Source organism: Numida meleagris, chromosome 3, assembly GCF_002078875.1.
Source record: "Numida meleagris isolate 19003 breed g44 Domestic line chromosome 3, NumMel1.0, whole genome shotgun sequence".
Classification (NCBI taxonomy): domain Eukaryota; kingdom Metazoa; phylum Chordata; class Aves; order Galliformes; family Numididae; genus Numida; species Numida meleagris.
The window spans coordinates 6,679,136-6,684,985 of NC_034411.1; the positions used below are offsets into that span (position 1 = coordinate 6,679,136).

General features: G+C 40.9%; 1 long non-coding RNA gene across 4 annotated transcripts in view; it reads left to right on the forward strand.

The window, feature by feature from the left end:
- Positions 873-5,850, forward strand: part of LOC110395582 — a 151,348-nt gene continuing 146,370 nt past the window's right edge. For all 4 annotated transcript variants that reach the window (XR_002436493.1, XR_002436492.1, XR_002436494.1 and 1 more), the window contains exon 1: positions 873-1,086. This is a non-coding gene — a long non-coding RNA (uncharacterized LOC110395582). The remainder of the gene's footprint in view (positions 1,087-5,850) is intronic.

Sequence of the window (5,850 nt, forward strand, 5' to 3'; positions counted from 1 at the left end):
AAAAAACAGCAAAACTTTGTACAGATTTTGTTAATGTGTGGTGTCTTTGAAAGAAGAGAGAAAGATTGCCTGTTAAAAATCAGCTTCATTTGCATGAATGAGAGGTTATTTGTGTATGTAAGTTTTTTAAAGGTTTATTGGCAGAAATGAGAGAGATGACCCATGGGTTGTTGACCCCCTCAAGTTTCTTGTAGCGTATTACAACCTCAATTCAGAAGGTACTTACGGCCTTAAAACTGTGTGTGAGCTTAAATATCTGTTCTGACTATTTCTACAGTGTTTTCTCCCTATTTTAAGCAAATTTTTACTGCTTTTCCTTCATTTTCTGAAAACTCTTCCTGTTTTCTGCCACAAAACTCTTCCAACAAAGCTAATAAAAATGCTCTGAAATTTATCGTAATGATGACAATGAATCGCCATGTTTGAATTTGGCAGAGAGCAAACCCACTGGTACAGAGCAGAGTTCTGAAACCCCCAAAACAATTTGGGGGCACTTTTTTTGAAACTCTCAAATGAAAAACGTGCTCCTTATCTTTGTGAATCATGATCATTTATCTCATGGACTAATTAATGAATCAGCTGTATTGACAACCTCTCCATTCACTCGTTTGTCTTCAGTCCTTGGGTAGGTGAAGGGCCCATGAGGACACGGATCCTATCCTCAGCTACATCACTGGGAACAAGGCTGGGGCCAAAGTAGTGTTTGAAAGGTTTTCTTTTATTTGTAGAACAAATGTTTTCACACACCTGTAGCACGGTCAAATATGTGAAGGAAACATTACAATACTCCTGTCTATTTATCTGTGTTTTCATAAGGTCACCCATCACCATCGTGCCTAAGTGACTTTCTTCTTTCTTTTAAGGATCCTGGCCAGGCGTTGAAAATAAGGAAAAGAAAGGAAGAAAGCCACAATGAAAGAGGCATACAAAAAGTTAAAAAAAAAAAGATACAGAGCTGGAGGTGAACCCAAACACTCAGAGGTAATTTGCCTTGAGGAGCAAGAACCCTTGAGACCTATGTGTGGACTTTGGAAAAAAGAATCTGTGAACAATAGTAAAGGATATGAACGTGCCATCCTCTGACAGGTATGTAAACCTTAAGATTAAAATAACAGCTTCAAAAATCCTTCTGTCAGACTGAGTTTTCTTTAGCTAGTGTGGGTTTCAGAGGAACTATCACAAAGACGATATATATCAAAAGTGGAGACAGCAAAGGAAAATTCTGTGTGAAATTTCTAAACAGGTCTGTTCTTGAAGCATATTCTCTACAGCCTGACAAGACTGTTGTGACATTAGCATAGTGTTATATAAAATCAGGTAACTGTGGATTAGAACTAGTGGATTTTTGAAATATTCTGCTTAAGTTGAATCACCCCAAAGCTAAATTCAATGCTTAAAAAAGCACTTGGTGAAGAAAGAGTCACAAAATGTGAAATGTACTTTTGTGTCTTTATCGATTAATTTTTTTTAATTTGAAAATATTTTCAGCAATTCTAGCAATCCCTATTCTCCTTTATTTCACGAAGTAATAGAGAAGAACTCCTTAATGCATTGTTAAGACTTAATTTTGTCTTAGTTTAGTAGCATATTTCCATCCTATCATCCTTTTATGTTTTGTTTTTGTTTTTGTTTTCTTCTTGGTTTATATTTGTGCTAAGACCAAGGAGAAGATAGGTGGGGATTTAGATCATGCGTCTGTTATTCCGTCTCTTTGTGGAGAGTACCTGTGCACAATGCTCTGAAAACTATGTCATGGGATTAGCTTTGTGCTTCACTGGCATCAGCCTGCAGTCATGGTACTGCCTATGGGAAAGGGGTTGGAAGGGTGGGGACAGCCAAGGGTCCTCACCTCCATCCATCCCCGTTGTGGGAACCAACCCCCTACTTTGAAAGAGATGTCTGTGGATAGCAGTGATAGTAGGGAGCTGCGTATCTTGCTCTGGTTTATTTTCCCAGTTTGATTAAATATAAATGCCTTTGAATATCAACTATTTATATGCTAATCGCATCCCTTCAACAAACAGAAGCCATTAACCAAACTCCTTGCATACTGTAAAGAAGTAAGCAAATGCCTGGCCGCGGAAAGCAGGCTTGATGTACATAAAAGGAGTGAAATTACTCAGCATGTGCTCGTTGATACTTCTTTAAACAGCAGTTTCCCCCTCCCAGAGATCCTCACTGAGGTTTGCAGATGACCACACGTAATGATGTGGTTTCTTGTCACTAGTAATAGTTTTGTGAGGCAGCAGCATGCGGTGCAAGATCTTATTACTTAGTAAGTGGGATTTAACTGACCTAGTTACCCCAAAAGCTAATTGCTAGGTGGTAGATATCACCACACCTTCCGGCAACACAGTGGACTTCAGAGAACTTTTAGCTCCTGTCAAGCTCTGTTCTGTTCAGGTCTAAGACCTGCTGGGGTGGGGGGCTGGCTTACATTGTGAAGGGGAATGACCTGAAAGGTTGTACTCTCAAAAGCATCTCATGAACTTTGGCATTTGCTTTGACAAATGCCATGCCCCCGCACATGGCCACCAGTTCAACGAGTCGCTTAGATCTATGAGCGGTTTAGAAAGATGTGAGTCACTGCACTGACTTCAACATGACTCACATCCTTCACCGGCGCCTGGTGCGCTGCCGCTCTCGCTTGGCCCTTTTGCTCCAGCCAGCTGCTGAGAAGGTCTGTCGGCGGTTCCAGGTGTTTATAAAGCCAAATGGGTTATGATGATGGATTTTGTTATGGCTGCCTGCTTGGAAAGTTTGACCCCAAATAACGACCCCAAATATGGGGATCTCTTAGTGGTTTTGTGCTTTGTTATTCCACCAAGAATGTCTTATGTAAAACCATTAATTCAAAGTGAAGAACCTTTCCAGAAATGCATCACCCACCCCCTGCTCTGATTCTCTTCCCAGATAGGAGCAGTATGATTATTTCTTTGTTCTAATTGTTTTTAACTTGTTTTGCCTTGTATGTACCCCTTCTATGCAATCAACTTCATAACAAACTACGTTACTGGTCTATTAGGCCAGTGTTGTCTATTGGACCCGTTATTTGTGAAGTTGTACCAGAAAATCATGAAAATCAGAGACGGAAAAGTTCTTCTGCGTTAGATCATTTCATCCCTCCCTTTGCTGACACAGACTTTTCCCCATACAGTATATTCTCTAGCACGTTGTCCGATCTAGCTGTAAGTAGATTGAATGCGGTACTTTCTCACTGTCCTGTCAGGAGCTGTTGGAGAGGCTCGGAAGTAATTGACACTGGCACCCTTTGAAGGTGCGTTGTGGACCTTACCACACTTGTCATTTGTAGCTGAACATGGTGCCTTCCTCCAGCTGTCATGAACATGTAGTAGTGTTATTGTGGGGCCATAATTCTTTCAGACCCAGCGTACAGCCTATGCTGAACACTTACTACTGAGATGGAACAAAAGAAATGGAAATGTGGTTTTGGTTTCTTTTTGGCAGACAGTGTACATAGGGTTAATTCTTCTGAGCAGCCCAGAGGTGAAATACTAAGGTGAAGGCCTCCGGAATATTTTGTTGATGAAAACTGGTGGTATTGAGATATGATGTGCTTGTCTTCACGTGAAGCCTTTTCCTCGATAAAGAGGTATGTTTTATACGGTTCAATTAATAACTACATTCAAAATTCCAACTGTCTTCTCTCATGACACGGAAAGCAGATTCAAGCAAGCAGTGAGTGCCTTTGAAGAAGGCTGCTGATGATATACACATTTAAGCAAAGCAGTAATAATGTTCCCAGTTTACCTTTTTTCTCTCAAGATACCCACCAAGTGTTTCAGTCAGTCCACGCTCGAACAGGTACAGCACAGCTGCTGTGGGGCTCACCCCTGCCTGCTGCCATGGAGTCTGGAGAAACCTGGGGCAGCCTTGGTGTGAAGTCAGGAGTAAGCTGCTGGGCTGCTTGTATGCACTCAAACTGGTGAGCTGCTCTATCTCTCCCAGAACATGGTGACACTGCAGTGAAGAGGAAGGCAGGGGTGTTAGCCAGCCTCCTGGTTTCAGTGGTTTCTTTCTCCTCCTCTTGACGGCAGAACCCTGACTTCAAATTCTCCCAACTGTAGACTTAAGTACAATTTTGCATTCAGATCGCTGTCATGACTCATTTCTGTAGCTCTACAGATAGGGGAATACTGTCTCTCAGCGTAGCCTTTCTACCTGCTACTTTTACTGAGCTCATATTGATAGTTCTTGACGCAAGGATTATTCATTGCACTCTCACTGGTTGCCATTACTGCCTCTGAGTTCACAAATCCCAAACTGGGATCGCATCATGTAGCCCAGCATTCCTTGGATGGTTAGCACCACATTAAAATGTCATTTTAAGCAATTAATATTTTATTTATAAATACTTATAAATATTTATTATAAACGAGCCTTTAAACAGCAGCTTATGAGAAAACAATCTATTACATTTGTATTAAAACATGTTCAAATGTTTAATTATGAGAGAGAATATTCAGCTGAACTACAAAAAGAAGCGCATAGCAATGCCCTTCTATTGCCCAGATCAGGTCATGCTGCCACATCCAGCCGAGAACTTGGATTTAACTGTGTTCCACACTAAATCCAAGAAAACAAACTCTGGTGATTTAGGGCCCCGCTAAATACTCCACGTTCTTGTCTTGCTTGGGCAGTGTTCCTGTTTGACTCCATGGGTCACATGCTGTTCTTGAAATCTCCTCTGCGGCTCGTGTGGCTGGGGAGAGGTTTTGCTGGGTTTCAAAGGTGAGCTTTTGTTCCCACTGGGGAGCCCACTACTGGCAGTGCCATGTGTCCTTCTGACTTTAGACCCTTTGTGTCTAGCCCCAAAGGGACCCTTTGTTTGCTGATCCCATCAGGAGGGGTACGTCTCTGCTTGGTGGGGATCCTCCCCTTCTTCTCATGACGTTCTGCTTGAAGTGTTTTTCTTCACTTTTTTTCTTAATGTCCTTCTGGGTTCGTATGGAGGCACGGCCTTCTCAGGCTGTCTTCTTGAAACTTTCCACGCTTTAGAAGGATGTATTTGGCTGAGATTCTCCCCTTCACAATAAGGGGCTGAAAACAGGGCTGCGTGTAAAATACTCAAAATCATCATCAAGGCTCTAGTGACTGTTCTATATCTTTACCTCAAACCAGAATGGCCGAACATCTCTGATTAAGTATCCTACAGAAGCATTTAAATTCAGCAGTTTTTTATAGTTATTAACAACTCCCGTTGATGATATTATTTTTCACTGGGAAGAAAAATGGTTATTGCTCACATTGACCTCCAGTAAATCTTGTCACCCAGCCCGTACCCTAGTCTCGAAATATAATTAAAGCACTCTGTTTTGATAATAGTGACTTACAAAAGTGTAGGAACTCGTATTTAGATTTTCCCTTCTTATTCCTCTTAAGTTTGGTATGAAAAGAAAGGTAACGCATCTGAACTACCTTAAATGGCTGCAACTGATTTATTTCTGTCTAGGAACGTTGTAGTTTACATAATCAAATCTGTATTTTTTTCTATCTATACATGTATATACACACACACATACTTACAGGAGTGCCTCAATGTTTGACTGGCCTTTTATTCTTTTTCACTGTGGTGATTTTAAATTCAGCCCACAGCATGAGCACCTTGAGAAGACCAAAGCAGTTGTTTTTAACCCACGTGGAAAAAAAAAAGTGACTAAACAAATAAATAAAAATCAGCTTTGCATCCATATATTTCTGAGAACTGCTGTTCATAATATTTTGTGTTGTTGTAGCAACATGTGCCTCATCTATATTTAGTTTAATAGCTGCTTTTGGAATATTGCAAGCTAGTACAGTATATTATCAAGTGGTTTGAATGACATCATA